Source organism: Saccostrea cucullata, unplaced genomic scaffold (genome assembly GCF_032062105.1).
Source record: "Saccostrea cucullata isolate Sc308-1 unplaced genomic scaffold, CSIRO_AGI_Scuc_v1 ctg173, whole genome shotgun sequence".
NCBI lineage: Eukaryota > Metazoa > Mollusca > Bivalvia > Ostreida > Ostreidae > Saccostrea > Saccostrea cuccullata.
In genome coordinates, this window is record NW_026932155.1 from 217,238 (window position 1) to 239,352 (window position 22,115).

General features: G+C 32.4%; 1 protein-coding gene across 3 annotated transcripts in view; it reads left to right on the top strand.

Moving 5' to 3' along the window:
* The window catches only part of LOC134234533 (5-hydroxytryptamine receptor 1-like), an 83,114-nt gene that overhangs the window by 38,431 nt on the left and 22,568 nt on the right, over nt 1-22,115 (top strand). For 2 of the 3 annotated variants that reach the window (XM_062716615.1, XM_062716616.1), the window contains exons 2-3: nt 1,948-1,986; nt 18,350-18,451. The gene's annotated coding sequence lies outside the window, so the exon portion shown is untranslated. Of the gene's footprint in view, nt 1-1,947; nt 1,987-6,261; nt 6,399-18,349; nt 18,452-22,115 lie in introns of those variants that run through there. The other variant, XM_062716618.1, reaches the window with a different exon arrangement.

Consider the following 22,115-nt stretch of genomic DNA (forward strand, 5'->3'; position numbering starts at 1 on the left):
TATTTCGAACTTATTTGTTTTTCTACAACCGTCTTTCATCCCTTTGTCAGTGATTTTCTTGTTTGTGTTTGTATGTGCAATATTATTTTGCTTTTTTTTTCTCCGTGACTTGTACTCTCCCCTTTATTCATAGAATTTTCGATCTCCTTTTACACAAATATTTTACCTATTTTACAAAGGAAAAATACTTGTCGAAAAACTTAAAATATTTATAACAAAAGGGAAGGAATTTTGTGTCACAGATGAAAATTCATTTTTCTTAACGTTTTGACACATCGAAAGTCGCTGGCCATGTGCAGTGGGTAGAACGTTTGCTTTAAGAATCGCGGAGTAGGGAGTTGATTTTTATTCTGTTGCAGTACGTGGAAACCGGTCCTTCGAAAAAACAGAGGACCCATTGTGGTAAAAAAAAAAGTTCTCTCACTGCCTAGAGACTCTGAGTGCCGAGTATAGTGTCTTTCCTGATATACTTTATTTTATCAAATAAAATATACAACCTAAAGACAGTCATGTTGCATTAGGAAGGACAAACACCCCACAGTTTGTATTCTCCTTTCGTCACTGCCTTATGTATTCCTTTTGTCATATGCAGTCCCTCCATTTTGTCAAACATGCATTTGTCACATGTAAAATGCATGCATATATACATACATTTACACATTATTAATTTTACATATTTTGTCATACTTTATAAAGCAGGGCTATATATATATAAACTAAAGGCTTTGGGTCGTTATATCAAGTATGGTTCCCTGCAGATTATTTCTAATTCAGTAAACTATCATAGTTAATATTCTTACATAGAGTTTTGAAATTAATATTACTTGTACTTGTGTTGACATTTTCTAAAATTATATGCCACATATTTGTCTAAATATAAAGGTAGTATAGTAAGCGACAAACGAAATATAATTCTCCTAATTCAGAGTATACAAAGATTTTGTATTGGAAAGTTCATCTATTTTAAATATACTGAAAATATACATAAAAAGTGTCCTATAATTAGCTGAAATAAACGGTGAGTACGATCGATGACTGCAAATAGGGCTTCAAGATTGTCAAACCCTCCAACCATCACATTTATGATGACACTTTATTAAACAACAAATGTGATAAAAGAAAACGCACTGAGGCTTCAAATTGGGTAAAGGAGATAATTCCACATGTCGATTATGATTATACACAAGTCAAGATTAAACACGCCAAGTACATGTAGTAAAATCCAAATCCAAAAACATATATAGCAATAATTGTCTATGCATCCTATGGACATTTAATATGTACCAATAAAGCGGTTATCTACTTAATTGCTTTTGGCAGTTTTCTTGTTTTTGATTTCTAATTCCTATTATCATTGCATACTAAAGTCAATATCCTAAAGCCGAAGTCTTCCGGAAATTCGAAATCGATCTCTGACCAAATACCTTCACTGGCAGCAAAGGAAATAGTCTTCTTCATCATGTGATGCTACTTCCATGCGATTTATAAAATGACGGATCTTATTGCCGCTATGAAGCAATGTCTACTTCTTCCTCTCCTTATTCAGTAATTGCTATAAAACTTAATTATATACCCCGTCATTTTTTATGAAATCACAAAAAAGCAAATGAATGCTGTTCCTATACTTTGTGTGGATAGTTGATTCACAACAGAGTGTAAGTTTCATTCAATGTCCTTTGCCCCGATGATCAATTTCTTTTCGCTATCGATTCTAGGCAAACACTATAGCATCACCGGTTTTGAATATTAACGAAATCACAGCTCTCTGAACAAGTGGGGCTTGGTTTGATTTTAGATGTATCCTGTTCATTTTTGCCCCTGGCCCATAATTTCCATGACACTTTCCTTTTATTTTTGGCAAATCAAAGACTTACTCGGTCTGTGATTCTGAAACTGCGTTTGTTGTAAACGTGAGAATGTTTGATAGAGATTTTTTTTATTTTACAGTTGGATTTGAATGAATAGGGATTAAAAAATCAGCATTAGGTGAGTAAATTTTTAATAACATAAATACGATTTTCTTCCTTCTTTAAAATAATGAAGAAATAACCCATTTAATTTTTTTATCAGAGAGCAAATACAAATATTAATTTTTCGTTTCGTTTTTGTTGTTTACTGTTGTTATTTGTGCTATTTTAAATTTTATGTCTACTATTCTTGTTTTCTTCTGCATATAATGCTTTCGACAGGTTTAAAAATTTCTAAGTGAAAATTAAAATAATAATTCATGAAATTTTTGCAGCTTTTCGTTAAATTATTATTTGCTTCCTAATAATTTATTTCGTTTCATTATTCGACAATTTGAAATTCTGATTATTTTTTTTATAATTGAAAACATGCAACGAATTTTTCGACTATTTAATGTTTCGATCGGAAAATAGATAAAGACAGGCACTTATCGTAGATTGAAAAAAAGTCTTGAAAAGAAAATAATTTTTGATTAATCATTAATTTTGTAAAATGTGTTAATTAAAAAAAAATTATCTCGATTGATGGAAGACAAATGACAACATTATCAGGAAATAATTTGGTTTCAAGCTGATTGACAAATTTATGGCCCACATGAACAATATTTTATTCTAAGAATCGTTTTTCCTGATATAAAGAAGCAACAAAAGATGATTGCATAAATATTTTAACCTGTATGTTAGATTTTTTTTTTTACAAAGTAGTGGAAAAAATATACACTTATTGATTTTTAATTATATTTCTTGTTAGGCCCATCTACTTATCAAGTGTTAGCTTTGCTGAAAATCATATAATTAGTTTCTCGTGGCTAAATACATGCTTAAAAACGGTATATTTCTCTCAAGAACTTTTTGTGCCCATGTGCAGTATTCCAAATATCAACCGTACCCGTTGTCAGGTACATTTCATTTCAGATACAGGCAATTCTAAATTTGAGAGGTTTCAAAAGAAAATTGACTTGAAACATTTCAAAATGTGTTTCAAACGAACAGTTGACTGACTGTAACACTTAAAAAAAGGAAAATGTGTTGATGAGTAAAATCTTAGATTTAACGATCATTTTTGTGTTATTTTTGAGGATTGTTAAAAAACTATACTTTTATGAGAATTTGAATTGGTTACAGATATTATATAGCAGCCTCTACCTACCTATGAATATGTATAGAATTTTTTGCAGTTTGCAATTTCAATGAAGTAGGGTATCTCCTTGAATGTCCAATAACATTAGGCTCTTAGCTGTGCAAAACTGTTCTTGATTAGGTATATATTCGCAAATATACATGTAAGTCAGCTTTTACGAGACCATAGTACGTTTTAAGAAGTTGAGTCAGTTGATCGGAAGAAGTGAAGTATTCATTTATTTCAAAAAGAATAACAATTCACAATTCTGATACATGTATGTAACAATACTCAATTTCTCTAAATGCCTCTATCTCTGGTACCTATCTTTTATCTCTTTCTTTTTTTCTATTTCTCATGCATTGTACTCTGCCTTTTATGTCTTGCTTTCTTCCTCTCTCTCCTCCTTGGCGACATCAAATATGCACCTTAAAGGTTTCAGACCAATGAAACCTATGCCACTAAAGATATCAAAGGGACAAGAAAACATTCTAAGGTGATTAGCATGCGCTTGCCTGACGATCTGACATGTCTTTTATCTTCTGAGAAAGTCTCTGGACAAGTGAGGTAGGCACGTCATAACGTGGGTAGTCATCTAATGTAAGAACGTAAATTAACGATAAGTGTGATGACAGAAACGTCATCAGATCAGCACTGTCAGATGATTTCATAAAAATCAGATGACATCAAATAAGGATAGCCACATCCAAACTACATGAAATAGAACCATCTCTTACTTAGTAATATCATTTTTTTATCATACTGAAGAACCCCTACTGACGTGAAAATCACGTGCAGAGCAAAGTGCTTTAATTTTTTTCACTATGAAAAAGATTAACTTTGCTGTAGATTTCTTGTTGTTATGTACAGAATAGAGAAGACGTGTACTGCTCTTATTTTCCTGGTGTAATATACGGAAGAGAGCATAGGTCTTGTTAAAATATAGTTAACAAAGTTCACAAATTATACTGCTGTAAATTTCCTGTTATAGATAATTGTTAACAGGGTCCCCTGAAATTCTTGATGTGGAATCAAGTGCCTAGGACATGCAACCATCCCATGTTGACCTGTCGCACACATTAACCAAACCTCCACGATGAATTAAAGACCAGTCTTTTTGACGTATTGCCAGCTGCTTTTCAATATAAATTGAACTCGTAAATTCATTTCCCTTGTCACTGGTCATGTGAAAAATTGTTTTATCGAAAAACAGTATGATTGTACACACATGTACATTGAAGTTGATATTGAAAAATGCTTGAGATCCCGATAAACAAAATATATCTGGTTTTGGAGCCCAAGTTTTCCAACAACCTATTGAAATTCCCATGGGTACTCTTTGCGCCCATTTTAAAACAGACATATTTTCAATTCATATGAAGCAGAATGTGTTCAAAATCTTATACGTAAAAAGACGAAAACACTTGCTGTTGACTTCAACTCGACATTTAGATATATTGACCATATATTGTCAACTAAAAATGGTTATTTCAATTTCTATTCGAAATATTCCAATGCGCTTGAAAAAAAGATACCACAGAGTCTGACACATCTGTTTCATATTTGGATTTTATAGAAAAAATACCTTAATGGTAAGCTAATGTCAATGACTTATGATAAATGCGATAACTTTACTATCGTCAACTACCCTGACTTATGCAGCTATATACCCTTATCACCTGCATACGGGGTTAACATCTCTCAGCTGATTTGATACGCAAAAGAATGCTCAACGTATGAACAATGTTATGAGGTACGTCATTGACAAAAAATTGATATCACTCTTTTAAAGTCATCATTCCATAAGTTCTACAGTCGATACAATGACTTTGTCAGTAAGTACATTCTATCATTAAGTGAAATGCTGAGTGACGTTTTTCAGATTAATTGTTAGACCATTATTTATACATTGAATTGTCGACGGATTTCCCTTTATAGTCCGATCATGATGAGGAGTATACGGCGTGTGTAACCGGTCGGCAGGGGATGGTTACTCAACCATGGCACCTGATCCAACTCTGATTTTTTAGAGATCTGTGTTTGCTCTGTTCCAAAATTTGCTTTGTTTAATGGACCTTTGAGCTTGAACGCTGTTCGATGTCTCTCCATATATTTCATTGTACAAATGTATAAAGAATGATCTAAATGTACATTCGTTTAAAAGTTACTTAAAGTACTAGTATGAACAATGTGTAATATTTATTAAACACAGTATTTAAGATTTAAAGTAAAACACACTTATAACTAAGTGCATTCAGTATAATTATATATATCTGTATATGATACTATATATGGTAGGTTGACGTAGAAAGTGGTGAACATACAACTTGAATGTACTTGCTCTTTGCATGCATAATTTCAATATTCTTTTTGACTTTTGTCTCATCGAAGCGGAACAGAATAAAATCCTAGGCTTTCAAGATCAATAGTATGTTACTTACAAGACATAAATTGGCTTTTAAAATGATATTTTGTGCTTGTTAAGTAAATTTTGTTTTCGCTTTCATGTAACATTTTTGATAATCAAATATCGTTTTAAATGATAATATAATTCAATATCATTCAGATAAATTCAAAGATTTCCTTCTTGATTGAAAGACGAAAGTTGTCAAACAAGAAATAAACAGATAGCTTAGCCTTTAATATAAATATGACAGTCGAGAGATTTTTTCTCAGAGAGATCAGTTACATGTATAATGGTATATCAGATGGGGATGCAAGCTGACCTGTAGACCGATTAATTAATGGGTCCTAAAAAATTCTACGATTTTTTTTACCCATATTTTTATGATTGTGTGATCCACACGCTTTGTCTTTCCTTTTTATTGATTGTGTGATCCACATGCATTTTGTCTTGTCCTTCAGTTTTTGAAAAATATATATATAAATTTTTCATATTGCATAGTATGTGAACGTGCTTAGTAGAATAGTTTTATTTTCAGTCACGAGGAAATTATATGGAATGGTAAATATACATGTAACTCCTTTGAAAATAAGTATTTTTAAATTTTTCAGCAATTAAACAATTACAGCACTTCCTTTTGAATCTAAAAATAAACTCAGTTTCCGCAATGATAAGTGGTAATTAGTTACATTTCCTTTTATATATAGACATGGTTGCACTTTAATATCATATCTAAGTGTAAACAATAACTTTGCATTCTTGAAATACCATACAAAATATGTCTCGGTGAGCCAGTTATGTAAAATGTGTTAAGTACTGCGTGCAAGAGTTGGGATCGCCACTTTATATTGAATTTGAGACTGCATTACGGCACTAGGCAACACAGAATATTTTGTCCATTTTGGAGGTAAATATATTCAAAGTTGTCTACAAAAATGTTTATTTTACATTTCTTGCAATCTCCAAAACCAAAGATATTTCCTTGTATTAATGTTATGTTTTTTTAAAGTAAATTTCAAAAAAATAAAAAGGAAGCTAGTAAGTGAAATATAAATGTAGATTTCTGTGACTACAATAACGTGTTTTAGTCTTAATTGTATAGTTACAGCCTTATTAAGGATATACATGCATGCATATACAGTAAATATAACACATATTTAGTTTTCTTTTAATTTTACTTCTTAAAAATATACTTGTTTCTTGTCTTTGAGATAGATTATACATGAAACGTGTGGTCTTTGGATCCTTAAATCCTCATTAAGAGTGTGTCCTTAAGTTTATCTGTAGAAAAATTGTTTGTTCTCCACTCCCGACCGACTGCCTAAAAATTACCCAAATCAAAAAGTTATTTTACCTCTAGTTAGGGAGAGGTAGGGAGATGCTTCGGATAAAAAAAAACCCAAGGTTGGGAGATGCCAAACATTATTTAAAAGAGGGCTCCAGATGTCGATCTGAACAATTAAATTTGGGACAAAACAAATGCATACATCCAAAAAACCACAGATTGGTTCAGGTGCCATGAAGAGGCATGGTATCCCTCTCGACCCGTCACGCCTGCCGTTTGCTCTTTGTCATGATTGGGTATACGAAAAAATCCGCATACAATTCAGAGTTAAAATAATGGCCAAAAAATTCCTATTAAATCATTAGTAAACATTAGACTAAAATATCTATGTAACTTGCTTATAAGGCCAGTGTATCAATCATAGAATATACGAAATGTTGACTTAAAACGAGACTGTTAATATCTATGCAACATCAACTTACTGGTCGATAGCCTGTTTTAGAAATGGAATATTGCTATTTTATGCACACCGATATTCTCAATGTGGGAAATAAACTCTATATAAAGATGATTGGTATATTTAGTTATTTACTTGAAAAGGGAAGTTGACGATAACAAGTTCAAAAGATATGAAATGGACTCGTATATTTTATTTCAAGTTCAAAGGAATAAATGAAATGAACGCTGGAGAATGAAAAAAATGAATATTGTTATTTCATAGCACGTGGTCGATATTTCTCAAAGTCGAACTGAGGGCTTCAGTAAGATACTTCGTTTTATTCAAATAAGTTTTGCTCCAAATGAATACCAAAAAGCTCTGCTTATAAACAAATTAATTAAATCAGTGATCTTGACAACAAATCCTGAGATATTAACATAAGAGTGTGTTTTTGATATGAAAGATTGGAGTATTGTTGTTTGCAATCAGAATTATTTTAACAAAATAATTAATATTAACCTTTTTTGTACTTTTAGAGAAATATGTGGAGATAACGACCAGTCTGACATACAGATTCAACACATTTTCCACTAAATATCATGATACACATATATATTTATATTAGTTATAAAGGAAGAATATGTTCCGAAAGGCTTTATGCTTTTAACGCTTACGTCTTACATTTACAAGTGTATTAACACAGCAGCAAATAATAAGTCTACGGGAATACAATGAAAAGGATAACGATTTGATTAAATAGTCTCAGAAATCCACACACAAAAAAAATCTTGAAAAAGCCAAATAAGTTGGACGTCTTGAAACACTGAAAGTGGGATCAGGTGCCTTGAAGGAATAATCATCTCCTAACATTTCAAAAATGACCGCTCCTTATAAATCTTTTTTTTTTTGGTTTTGGGCCATTGACTTTGTAACGTACATGTAGCAGACTGTTAGTCCACTGTTCGTTTCAAATAAACGACTACTCCCCCGTACGTGTTGCAACAAAGGCCGAAAATAACTTTACATTGAAAAAATACATTTACTGGCTTGTCTAAGTCGTATTCCTTCTCGAATTCGGTCGATAATGGTTGAAAAATAAATTTTAAAAGCTAATTCTTTCAAGAAAATTTAAAAGATTGTGATGAAACGTTCATGTGGGAATATTAAAATCGTCATCCAATGCACTTGTTTTTTTCCCTGTTTCTTAGTCTCCGTTTTCTAGTGAGGAATATCTTCTGATGCCTTGTCAATAATCTTGAGAGGAATGTGGTTTTTTGATCTATGCTAAACTACAGAACCCGGCACAGAGGGACTGCCTCTGTCCCCTGCTTGTTCCTGGTGACGTTATAAGACATGTTCCCGACCTTTCTTATTTAACGTGGTGTCATTGGGGATAACTACGGCCATCTTTTTAACGTCTTTTTTGTTGTCGTCTGCTGTTCAAAACACCCATGGAATATTGAATTTGTTGACAATATCATACTTGTCTCGGATGTTTAAGTCAGTTTCCCGAGGCATGTTAAATTAACTGCAGAGAAAAAACAAATATGATTTAAGTCCTTTTCTCAAATTACAGCATTTTTTAGCCAATGAAGTGTAACAATATATTTTCTTTGAAAGAATGATTTTTTTTTCATGATGATATTTTCTTACTGTAAAATAATAAATACTGGGTTTAAAAATGATTTTCTTAGGTATTCAAAACCTTACAAACACGTTCTGATTAAACTTATTATAATAATTAAAAGAAGGAACGAATATCTAAAGATTTATTTATAAATACAGATGTTGCTATTATATTGTCTCTACAAAACAAACCCCCTCCCATCATTTTTTGTATTTTAAAGAGGACAAGTACATTTATAACATCAGCAACATGTTTCCTGACACATGATAAAAAGAAAGGATTAAGGATTATAGATCGGGCGTTGTATCTTTGTGTTGTTTTACCCAAACATCAATAAGACGTAGGACAAACTTTGTCATTAATCATTATAATGAATATTATGTAACCCATGTGCTTGACTGTTTAAGTTAAAAACTAGAATAATGAATAAGGGATACGGGAAGTCCGCCATCTTAAATCACGTGATAAATGACCGAATTTCTTTCGTTTTGAAAAATTGGTGGTACAAGGTCTTGTTTGTACATAAAAGCAAGATTCACCACATTACTATGTAGATTGTACGTAATCCCTGAAAGTTAGACTGGAGACAAAAACCCTATAAAGTTATGCATTTTTGTAATTTGGTCTAGATTTTCTTATCCATATATATGATGTTTTTATCCAAGATAAGAGCCCATATTTCATGGAACGCCATAATTGGATGTGAGAAAAACCCGCCGTGTTTTTTCCTTTGGATAAAATTAATGAATATGTAAATTGCAATTGAAGTCTTTAAGAAATTTCATAAAGGCATGTAATGTATATCTTAACCAAGATAGATGCCCTTGGACATATAACAAGCAAACTAGCTGTCTTTGTTCATTTAAAAGCAGCAGTACTTTCGTAAATGGACTTATCATTTGTATTTCTTTTCAATTTTCTTGGCTTAAGTAAAAATGTATTTTATGTTATTCAAAAAACCGTTTTTATGTGTAATGAATTTTTAGTTTATATATGCAAGAAGTTGAAATGTAATCGTACATGTGCCTGGTGGTAGAGGAAAACACGCAAAGTTTTCATAAAGAAGACATAATACACTTTACTTTAGGGAAGAGAATTTTGAGAAATATAATTTAATAAACAGAATGTAATATTCCGGAATTATAAAAGCTTCAGTTTTACTGAGAAGTTTATCCGAAGCGTGTATCTTGGCTCTTGTCAGCCCGGGGTTAAGAACGGATAATAGACATTGATTCTTTTCCCAATAATTTGATAAAAACATACATCATTGTAGATTAAATCTGTGTTAGCTGATGAAAGATTTTCATTATCCATTATAAGCATGAGATTCTAATCAAAATAACTATTATCACCATTAGAACATTAGAAATCTAACTAATAATAAAAAAAAACTTTAATTGTTCAAACGTATATATGTACAGTAACCGTTGTTCCGTGAGAATCACAGACATTAATTTTACAATTATATAAAACAGGCCACATTAGTTTATTTTAAAATCTTCCTGGCTTATTTAAAAGACATTTCTTTTTAAATAAATATCAAATCTATTAAATCAATTTCTCTTCTTTGAAACACACATACGCTGAAAAATAAATACAGAAGAAAAATTCGCCGATGCAATTAGTCCGTTGAAATGTATAAAGTTCCTCTATCGGATTCCTGATTTTGCTGGTACCCGTATTTGAATGGTACAGCAAAAGTCCATTACTAGCGGGACTGACCAGAACTCTCCGCTGATCTCTTTTAGCCATCAAGGTCCTCGTCTCTCGCCTAATCTGTAAGTCTCTGCTGATTGGCATCTGAATAGCTCGAATCGATTCCATTTCCTTCCCCTGATATTGCTTCGCGAAAATGTTTATTACTTGCTGAAATCAACGACACCGACCCTCTGGTTTCGTCATCTTCTTTTCTTTAGCGGGAAAAGTTCATAATTTTATTATACCGCTCCTCTCAATATCAATTTCTATTAGGTATGTCCTTAGCTCGTTACGAAAACTACCTCAATATCTGTTAAGGAAATAGACATTGATCAGCGATAGGGAAACAAAAAAGGTTAACACCTAAAACAACACGGAAAGCAGCAGTAAATATCAACCTTGTACAAAATTATTATTGTCAACGAAATTGAATTGAGTCTAGAAATTGAACATGCAACCAACTAATTTTTGTCAAATATATTGATATGTCTGAAATTTGTGAAACACATAAAACAGATACAATCATTCCATGTTATGCTTCGACAGCTATGAATTAGAATTTGAAAAAATTAGTGTTATTGAAGCAAACTTAAAGGAATTTTGACCACAAGGTTTGGTGGCTCGTTTGTTTTGTTTGTTGTTAAACGTCCATCTCAATAATTTTTCACCCATATGGAGACGCCGACATTTTCCGGTGGAGAGCTGAAAATTTTGTCCTATACTCGGCACTCAGGGCCATTGAGCAGGGAGGGATTTTTTTCGTGCAATCACCTACTGCGACATAGGACCTCGATTAGTACGGTCTCATCCGAAAGACCTGTCTCCACACCCACAGTGGGATTCGAACCTGCGACGTAAGGATCAACCTCCTTACTCCACGACTCCAGAGCAGACACTCTAACCCCTTAAAATTGGTCGCTCGTAAGCAGGTGTTTAAGGTCAGACCATTTCTGTTGGCAAATGAAATAGCAATGAATTGAACAGCAATAGTTTAACTAGGTTTCAATTACATGTAATTTTTTTCCCAATAAATTATTTTTTCCAAATCATTTGTGTTTCTGAAACCAGAAAATTGATTTCCTAAATCACGATTAATCGATTTTTATCTACAAAATTTTAGTAAAGGAGGAAGGAGAAATTATTTTTCATTATTATTGTTAATTTAAATGTATATTATATTTTATCTGGCACCTTTTGTTAACGTATAAATATAAAACTAAAATGGGATTTTCGGAAATATTTGAAAACATTTAGACATATACTACCAAAAGAGCATGTGCAAATAATTGTGGCACGGATAAGATTTAATACAACTCTCTAATATAAAAACCGATATAAGATGCCATGTGATTTATCCTATCCAGGTTGTTTGGCTTCTATGTATGTTATTCCTGACACATCTTTCAGTTCAGAAGCATCATTCGAAAACAATTTATCGGTGAGAAACTTTCCAGTGGAAGCGTTTGAATAAAAGCTATTCATTTCAGTGCTCAATAGATGCCGTACAATATTTGCTTCTCCACCGAATGCAATCCGCTACAATTTATACACAAGAGCTGGAACGGAGAAGCCGTGTGTGGCGTGCGGCGCATATTCCACGAGTCAGTCTCCAATAGACATGCTTTTTGGCTGCTGGCAAGAATTAAGACAACAAAAAGCCCATATTAATACACAAATAATTGTCAATTCAGATAGTGATCCGAGTAATTCAATTAAGAACTAGCTGCCCCCATTATCGGATACCCTCGGGGTACGTCAGAATTAGAATCATTGACCTTGCTAGATGTAGATACATGGAAATTAGGCGATTTAGTAATATTTTGTTTTTAGGGGGGGGCACTTTGGAAATTTATATATTTCTTCACATTACAACTGGCATACACTTGAAAGGTAATTTAAATTACAGTAATTTTGACTGGTTAAGATTTAGAGGCTTTGAACCAGAAAAAACGTTCCCTGATTATTTCCCAGTATAAATTAGCAAGATAACACCAATATATAGTTTTGGAAATATAGAATAAAGATAGTTATTACAATGAAGCGCATTGAAGTGGTAAAATTTTCCGTTTGGATGAAAAGTTATGAGTCATGTTTTGAACTTCAATTGTAACATAATGACACGCCCATATTTTTTGAAACGAGAAAGAAATATTCGTCGTAGTGTTAGGACACCCCATTCTTCGCGACAAGCATCATGAGTTACACTGAAAAGCTTTTAAAAAAATTAGAAGAGGGAGATAGAGCTTTGCTTCTGTAAAACACAAATTGCAACGAATATGTACATATTTTTTTAACTAAAAAGTTCTCCACAACACATGTTTTCGAACACGTGTTTACTCGTTGCTTATTTAGATCCTCAATTTGATTGGCTATTATATTTATGGAAAACCTGTTCTACAGGTATTTGAAGAAACAACTTGACCGTTTTATCCATTTCTAAAGAAATGGGCGTGTCATAAGATGACAATAAACACTCTAAATATAGCTCAAAACGTTCCATTCGAACGGAAAATTTTACCACTTCAATGCGCTTCATTGTACTTTCAAATCGTATGATGTAGTGTTAAAGGTAATATCGATTTTATTATTAAACATGTTTTATAAGAACATTTTCTATGCCTATTTTTGGATTCTTGACATTTTACAGTTTATGTTATTTATTAGTATTCCGCCAGTGGCTTAGTTTAACACGGCCCATACAAGTACATGTAACATGATTAAAACAACCAATTTATCATTTTTGAAAGAAATCAATTTTTCATTGATTTCAGTTTGAGTTAAAAAAGAAAAGAAATTCTAAAATATGACACATGGACCCTAAAACGATATTTTATTTCAAAATAAAGACGTTGGGAGAGATTTTGTTTCTGATCCTCACCTTTAAACGTAACGAAACATATGGAGATAACGATCAAGATAAAAAGTCCATAAAACAATACAAAATAGGAGCAGAGCAAACACGGACCCCTAAAACATCAGAAGTGGGATCAGGTGCCATGATGGAGTGAGCATCCCCTGCCGACCGGTCACACCCGTCGTGTGCTCCTTGTCATGATCGGGAAATAACAGAAAAATCCCTCAATTCAGTGTATAAATTATGGACGAACTATTTGTAAGAAAAACGTTTGCCAGCATTTGAGTCAATGATAAATTGTTTTTATTGACAAGGTCAGTGTATCGACCATAGGACTTACGAAATGATGACTGCTGATATTCTTGTTTCATCAACTTGTGTGTCAAAAAGTTAACTTGTTTTAGAAATTGTTCATAAGTAGAGCATGTTCCTTTCTTGCGTATTGAATCAACTGAGATATATAAACAGGTGATGAAGGTACATTGCTTCAAGTAAGAGAAGTTGACGATAGAAAAGTTAATGTTATCACGTTTATCATGGAGCTTGGTTGTTAGATTACCATTAACGTCTTTTTCATGAAAAATATCCAAATATGAAACAGTTGTGTCAGACTCTGTGGTATCTTTTATGTCAAGCTCACCAGGATATATCATGTCGACATACGAATGGAAATGACCATTGTTAATTGACAAAACGTCGTCGATAAATCTAAATGTCGAGTTGGAGGTTTTTTTCTGCTTCATATGAGTACGAAAATAGAGCTGCTAATAACGGTGGAAATTTCAATAGATTTTTGGAAGACATGGTCTCTAAAAACCACATACTAGGTATTGTCAATCAGAAAGTCAAGCATCTTTTTTATGTCAACTTCAGAGTACTTTTGTGTACAATCAGATTTTTTTAAACAAAATAATTTTGCAAATGACCAAGTAAGTAAATTTACGAGTTCCATTTATATTGAAAAGGCAGCTTTGAATGATATCAAAAAGCCTGGGGAATGGCTGTGTATAAAGTTGAAAATCGTACGTTTTTAAGCTGTTGATTAAAAATAAAATCTTATGATTTAAAATTGTCTTAATATCTCTTGGAATTTTTAAGTATCCACGTCTGATTTACACCACTTCTTGAATTTATTGCATATGTTACCTCTCACCCGACATAGTGAAGAGGACAAATGTATTTTTTTCAAAGAGGAGAGTCAAAGACCCCTTCGTAAATAATTAAAACAAGGATTTATGAATATTATTGTTCTCCGATTATCAGCTGTGTTTCACTCACCCCTAGGATTGTTCTGGTTAATTGCTTTTCTCGCCACGTTTCAAAGGGATCTTTACATGTATCAGTCCATATTTTTTATGGGAGAAACAAGTCCGGGAACACGTTCTCTTTAGTAACCGGTTTTTCACTAACTTGTTTTTTGAAATACATTTTTAAGGGAGACGAGGCGTGGGACATATAATGAATATATTTATTTCACAAATCAGTAAATAAAATGACAAGTAGGCGGACATCAAAATGTACAACACCTGATTTCTCGTAATATCATTAGTAGAGATTTCCTCCGATGGTTGACCACTGGCGATTTGTAATTTGATTGAGAAACGAATTGTATAACGGGAAACTGGAATTTGATGTGATATTGTGGCATTCACCCATGTGTGATCTCCTATCATAATTTACATTCCCTTGTATCGTTAGCTGCGCTGGAGATAAATCTTTCGTCACATTTGTATTGAGTGATATTGCTAGACTTACACGTCGCTGTGCTGCATATTAGAAGAAAATGGCACATTAGGAAGTAGACAAGGATTAGTTTTTGCGATCGATTTACAATAGGAATTTAAAGTAACGGAGGTGTATTACGTGAAGACACGTCTCCAGTATGGAAAAATCTCATTAAGAATTTATAAAGTTGATAATTTTGTTAGGCTATTTAAGTATTTAATAATAACAATATTGATAATATTGTAAGACTATTTTAAGCATTAATCTCATTATAAATTTACAAAATTGATAATTTTTCCAGACTATTTTAAGCATTAATTACTTTAGGCGCAGAGATAGTGACTCTCCGATAACGGATGATTGTTTCGATCGAATTCTTTATAAACGATGCAATTCAAGTTTAAAGCTTTACGAGTACCTTGATGGTTTAACTTTAACTTTGGAAAAGCAGATTTGATATTTGTCTCTACGAAGGATTTTTTTCCGGGAGAACAATTCTGGTGTCAAAGAAAGACCACCTCATTTTTTCCCTAATTTCTTTTTCTACACAATTTGTACCCAAACTTGTCTCCTTGTCTGTAAAGTTAACTTTGATGTTTCTTTATCACTGAAATATAAACATTATAACTGTTTTCACCATTTTAGTTTGCGCCTTTCCTCATTCTAAAGGCTCTTCTAATGAATCTTCGTTGCGCAGTTGTTAGCTATAGACGGTAGGACTAGACTTTGCCGAGCTCATACCTACGGATTCAAATCCTTGCCGATCGCAAAGAGCCGACCTTTGCGTTGTCCTTTTGTTAATTTTGCACTTAATTCCAGGCAGTTATTTACAATGAAACATATAGAGATAACGAACAGTATTCGAGATCAAAAGCCCATAAAACGATACAAAATAGGAGCAGAGCAAACAAGGACCTCCAAAACATTAGAGCTGGGATCAGGTGCCATGGAGGAGTAAGCATCCCCTGCCGACTCGTTTTTCCTATTATGAGAAGGAACGCACGATCGTTGTGACCGATTGGCAGGGGATATTCACTCCTCCATGCCACCCGATCACATCTCTTGTGTTTTTAGAGGTCTGTGTTCGCTCTTTTCCCGATTCGTATTGTTTAAATGAACTTTGAACTTGATTATTGTTTGTTATCTCCATATTCCATTTAACATAGTAAATATATAAAGTATTTTTTTAAAGAATGTGTAGTAACTAAAAGTATGATATTATTCAGAATGTATAATATCTACTGAAAAAGACAATGTATGTATTTTAGGCTACAGAAGCAGACATTTTATAAAAACAATAAATTACAATAGAATAATTTGTAGATTACGACTTGACTCCATAAATGACTAGACATTTCACACTAAAACAATTGATTACAGTTAATTACTTGTCATCAAATAATACGTGTATAACAAAATCAGTTCCTTATATTAGGAAATATAATTTCGTCTAGACAGGGTAAAGTGCCCGTTTTGCGTGCCAAATAGTATTGGATATCTTCCCTAAATCTGAGTAATCTCGAATTTGTCATAAACCAGGGTATAAGGATGTCCAGAAATAATTCTTAACAACGGATTTACAGCAAATTACAGTTTGTTTTAAAAAAGCGTGTATGGATATGATGATTCTAGACGGGGAAATTTAAAATGTCTTCACAAACAGAACAATGCTAATAAAGAATAAGTTAGATTTGTTTGGAGAAAAGGAGCTGTAAATAAATTCATTATTAATGGGAAAATTGTTTTGTTGTATAGCTTATCAGTTTTCTTATATCGGATATTAGCAAGTACCAAAAAGTGTTTAACCTTATTAATGGATGTGTATAACGTTGTATCATGGAGATTTTATGTAAAACATATCTATAAATAATTGATTCACACAAATAAAATGTGAATTAAAAAATGAAGACAGGTGATTAAAAACAATTCTTTGTTGGACAAATATATTAGAGACAATTACAAGGGAATACGGACACAAAAAGTTATTAAACGCCATTTTTGAGTTCAAACTCCTAACTTGATATTGGACATTTGTGTAGCATCTACTTCCTCTGAGTAACAGTTCCAAGTTGATTCGGTTAAATTTCTTAAATGCCTATTGGAATTCATTAAAGAACAAACGCGAAATTTGCAGTCATTTCATATTTCACTAGGTAAAAAAGTTAAATATTAATTTTATACCGGAATTTTGAGTTCATCTGAATTTAAAACAAAAATAAATATAGCGATTTGTTTGCAGGCTTTAGCGAGACAGATTCATTGCATGCTTTATAGTAATAAAGTAATGCATCTTAATTCACTTTGTCAGTGTTCTCAGACAGATTTGAGGTTTTAACCAATAATTCACGACACAAAAAGATTTTCTTCTCTGGAATCGCAGAGAAGTTGACACTGGAGGTGGATAATTCTAGTTTACCAAATAATGATTTTCTTCTCTGAAATTGATTAAGAAAAGAGATTAAAGTCCGTAGTTCCTTTGAAATACAAGAGAAGTGTTTTAAGGTTTAGCTAGAAAATTTGTCAGAAATTCCACAATTTAATCATTAAAGATTACAATCGGAGCCACTCTTATTTCTAAAACTTATATTTGTTTCTTGATTGCATTCTAGTCTGATAATATTTTTTTTTCTTCGTAATGGGGGTCATTTATTTAATTTATTTATGAATCTAAATTGATGACGTATTTTGTTTTGTTTTTTTTTTTTTTTTTTTTTTTTTACAGATGTTCATTTGTTTGTACATTTGTTTGTTTTGCTTTTTTTCCCTTTTGTGTTGGTAAAGCACATATATTTTTGACCCTATTGCACTTGTTATGGATGTTAAATATTGTTTCCTATCCACTAAGTGTAAATATATGCTTAAGACCAAAAAAAATCTGGAAATCTCAACCGTCAATATAAATAAAGTATTTAATATAAAACTGAAATTGGCAATAAATAGAAATTGATCTAAGGGACTGACAGCGATTCTAAAGAACTATCGGATTGAAAATTAAAGTACATGAATACTTACCTTTTACGAACTCAGCATGAGTGTTTTAGTGGTTAAGAATTGGGATCCGATATCGGATATTTTCTCATTCGATCAATCAGCATTTGGTTTGAAGCTTTGTAGTATGGGATGAATAAAGCAAAGCTAGAATTCATCAACCATATTACGTGACATCGACGATCTTCGACAAAAAGGGAACTCAGTTCGGGTTTAATATTTTCTTTTTTCCTATTTTGCAGATAAATAGAGATCGATACCAATGCACTTTTAAATTCATCACACCTCGATTTTCCCTAGAATTATACTATACAGAGCAGACGTGAGGACACCCCTTAAATAAGGTAAATCATATAAATATTTTATATTTTTTTCTCAAAATTTGTGTACCCTAAGTAAAATGTATCAAATATCAGGATGCATTTTTCTTTTTAAAATGATTGTAAAAAAATTAACAATGATAAAAATGCAGCATTTACAATTCACCACTGTCATTTTGTCATTGTTAACATATATTTAAATTCTTGCATAAGACATAAGAAAATTTCTTTGCAAACCAAATTCAAACAAAACAAAATCATACAAATACCGGGTATACTTATTAATCAAGAACAGCTGATCCAGAGGTGTGGCTTCTTTGATGATCGGTGATTAAGATACCCATGTACCTGATAGAAAGTTAATTTTCTTGGATTAGTGTTCTAAAACACTATCCTTAAAGATATATCTATACACAGAGAAATATTTTATAAGACAAGTTGTCTTTTTCTATTTTTCGATAAATGTTTTCAAAATAAGAGTGTGTTTGATAATGTTTTATACGTATTGCTGTTAGGGGTGTTCGAATAATATTTACATTACCAAATAATTTTCCTTAAGATTCTTTGCAAATAGGAAGACTGTTCATTTTCTCATGAACTACCATAGATGAGCATGAATATCTTCATTGGTACGTCTTAATAGTTCGCTTTACCTCAAAACTATAGTGCAAACTGTTTTGCTTAAATCAACAGCTTAAAAACTTACGTTTTCAACTTTGTACACAGCTATTCCCCACGATAAATTCAAATTCAGGCTTTTTGATATCATTTACAGCTGCGTTTTAAAAAAAAAATGGAACTCGTGAATTTACTTACCTGGTCATTGGTCATTTGCAAAATTATTTTGTTAAAAAAGATTCTGATTGCACACACAAGTACTCTGAAGTTGACATCAAGAAGATGCTTGAGTTTCTGATTGACAATATCTATGTGGTTTTTAAGGCTGGTCTTCCAACAATTGTGGAATTCATGAGAACCAATTGCGCTCCGTTATTAGCAGACCTATTTTTGTATTCATATGAAGCAGAATTTATGCAAAATCTTATGCGTGAAAAGTGGAAAACACTTGCTGTGGCCTTCAACTCGACCTTCAGATATATAGACGACGTATTGTCAATTAACAATGGTAATTTCCATTCCTAATATACGATATATCCAGGAGAGCTTGAGATAAAGGATACCACAGAGTCTGGTACATCTGTTTCATACTTGGATATTTTACTTGAAATGGACGTTAATGGTAACCTAACAACCAAGTTATATGATAAACGTGACGACTTTAACTTTTCTGGGTAATTTGCCAATTATCAGCAATATACCTTCATCACCTGCATACGAAGTGTATATATCTCAGTTGATTCGATACGCAAGAGCATGCTCTACGTATGAGGTAAACGAGGTAAATTATTGATAAGCAAGTTGATGAAACAAGAATATCAGCAGTCTAGTTTAAAGTAATCATTTATGTAAGTGAAATTTAATACAATGACCTTGTCAAAATACAATTTATCATTTCAAACACTGTGGACGTTTTTCATACCCATTGTTAGTCCATTATTTATACACTGAATTGACGACGGATTTTCCCGTTATTTCACGATCATGACAATGAGCATGCTGGCGGGTGTGACAGGTAAACATGCTAAGTGGATAGTTATAATCCTCCATGGCACCTGATCAAAATTTTGAATTTCATGGCTTTTGTGCTAAAATATTAGCCAAATTCAATGTTGGAACTTTGATATTGAATACTCAGGTGACGTTATCTCCATATCCTTCTTTAAAATTGACAGCTGAATGGCATAAATTCTGTGACAACTCAACAGAAAAATAATGTAAATATAAAAAATGAATTTAATTTTTGAAGATTCGTGAGCTTTATGAACTACAACTCATCCTTAAAGATATATCTTAAACGAGAAATGCACTTCATGAAATATGACAAGTTGTCTTTTCCTATTTTTCGATAAATGTTTTCAAAATAAGAGTGTGTTCGAATATTATATACTGAGTATAACGTAATTAGGTCAAGAATGAGGTGCAGGTCTGCTTGTATTTGACCTTTGGATATCCATCAGATATGGTATATGATTTGAGTGGCAGAATAATTACTTATGTCTGTGATGGTAAACCTAACAGTGTACCGTAGACAATGTTAACTCACCCACGATTTTGGCAGGCTGCACATGTAGGACGGTCCAAAATCAGTAGTCTGTCTTAAAAGTAGTCTGTTTTTACAATTATTTGTTTTTTATCTTATCTGAAGGAAAAGAAATAAAAAAAAAAGATACCGACCAATTATTATTCTATAGCAGCTATTCCATAAATCACAGATTCATGTAATGAAACTGGGTTCCATGACAAGGGAGAAAAGACATGTTTATCACTGAACGAAACCACTGTAAACAAGAAAATAAAGAATCTAATATCTAGCGAGTTGGAGCAGATTCAAGCCCTTTCGCAACACAAACGAAGATATAGTGATTGATTGAAGATCTACAAAACCAATTAGAACCGTGCCCGGAAGTTACGCGATAGAAATCAAAAGGAATGTAGCCTCGTTTTCACTCCCACAAGAGCATGTTATCCAACAGATACAATGTCTTGTCAACAAAAAGAGGAAATGCCCTGGAAAGTGTTGTGATTTGTTTGAAACCAAATAAGAATTCTGTCAAACATACACGCAGACTTCATTATATTAATTTCAATGACGTGTTAGCATCTTTTTAATTATAGTACTGTAATATTACGGAATATGGTTAGAAGGGTTATTGAGATGTACAATTCCTATAGTTTCGGAGTTAAATTTTTTTTTACCTTTAGGACGATTTTGGATTGAAATAATTATCATTTTTTTTTAAATTTAAACTTAGTTCCCTGAACTTCTTTTACAATTGTTCCGGTAACTGAATCTTCTTTTAAATGGTGATAAGCTTCAAGTGGTATCATAGTGATGTCCAATAAGATTTCAGAAGTTTACATCTTGAAGGCCAAATGGTAAAAAATGTTTTAGTAAGCAAAACCTGGTTCCCTGGACGCCTCTCAGTTTTAACAGTAGCCTAATCATATTTGATTTTGAGTAAGACAGGGAGTGTTGTGTATATGTGCATTTAGGTTTTGGAATGATATGCACCGATAGTCATTTGAAAATAGCACGGTGTGCCTGGAGTACTAGTTTCACTTGAAACCAAAGCAGGCGACAATTTTGTGGGTCTTTTGTATGTCTGACATTAAAAGCGCGTTTATATCATGTTCGGAATTGTTTCACCGGCAGTAGAAACCTTTTTATGGTGATAGCCTGATTAACTAATGTGTCGATAACGTCGTGATCATTGTTTCATCATAGAGAAAATTTACTTGTTTTATTCCATAACTTTTTGATAATTACTAGTGTAACTTTGCCCAAGGGGTTATCCAACCGATTGTATTTTTATGCATATCAGAAATTTTACAAACATTATAGTTTTTAAATAGGCCATTAGTAATAAAAGATAATCGATTTTTCAGAGCTCGATGGATTACATATTTTGCTGCAAATCTGTAACATATACTATAGCAATTTAAAAATCAAGCCATTTAAAAATGGTTCATTTATTTGTTTTGATGTTTAAATTATAAAAGAAATGTCAGAGGTGACTTGATTTGGAATCTGTTTTTAGTCATATGTGCCTACATGTACATCACAAAC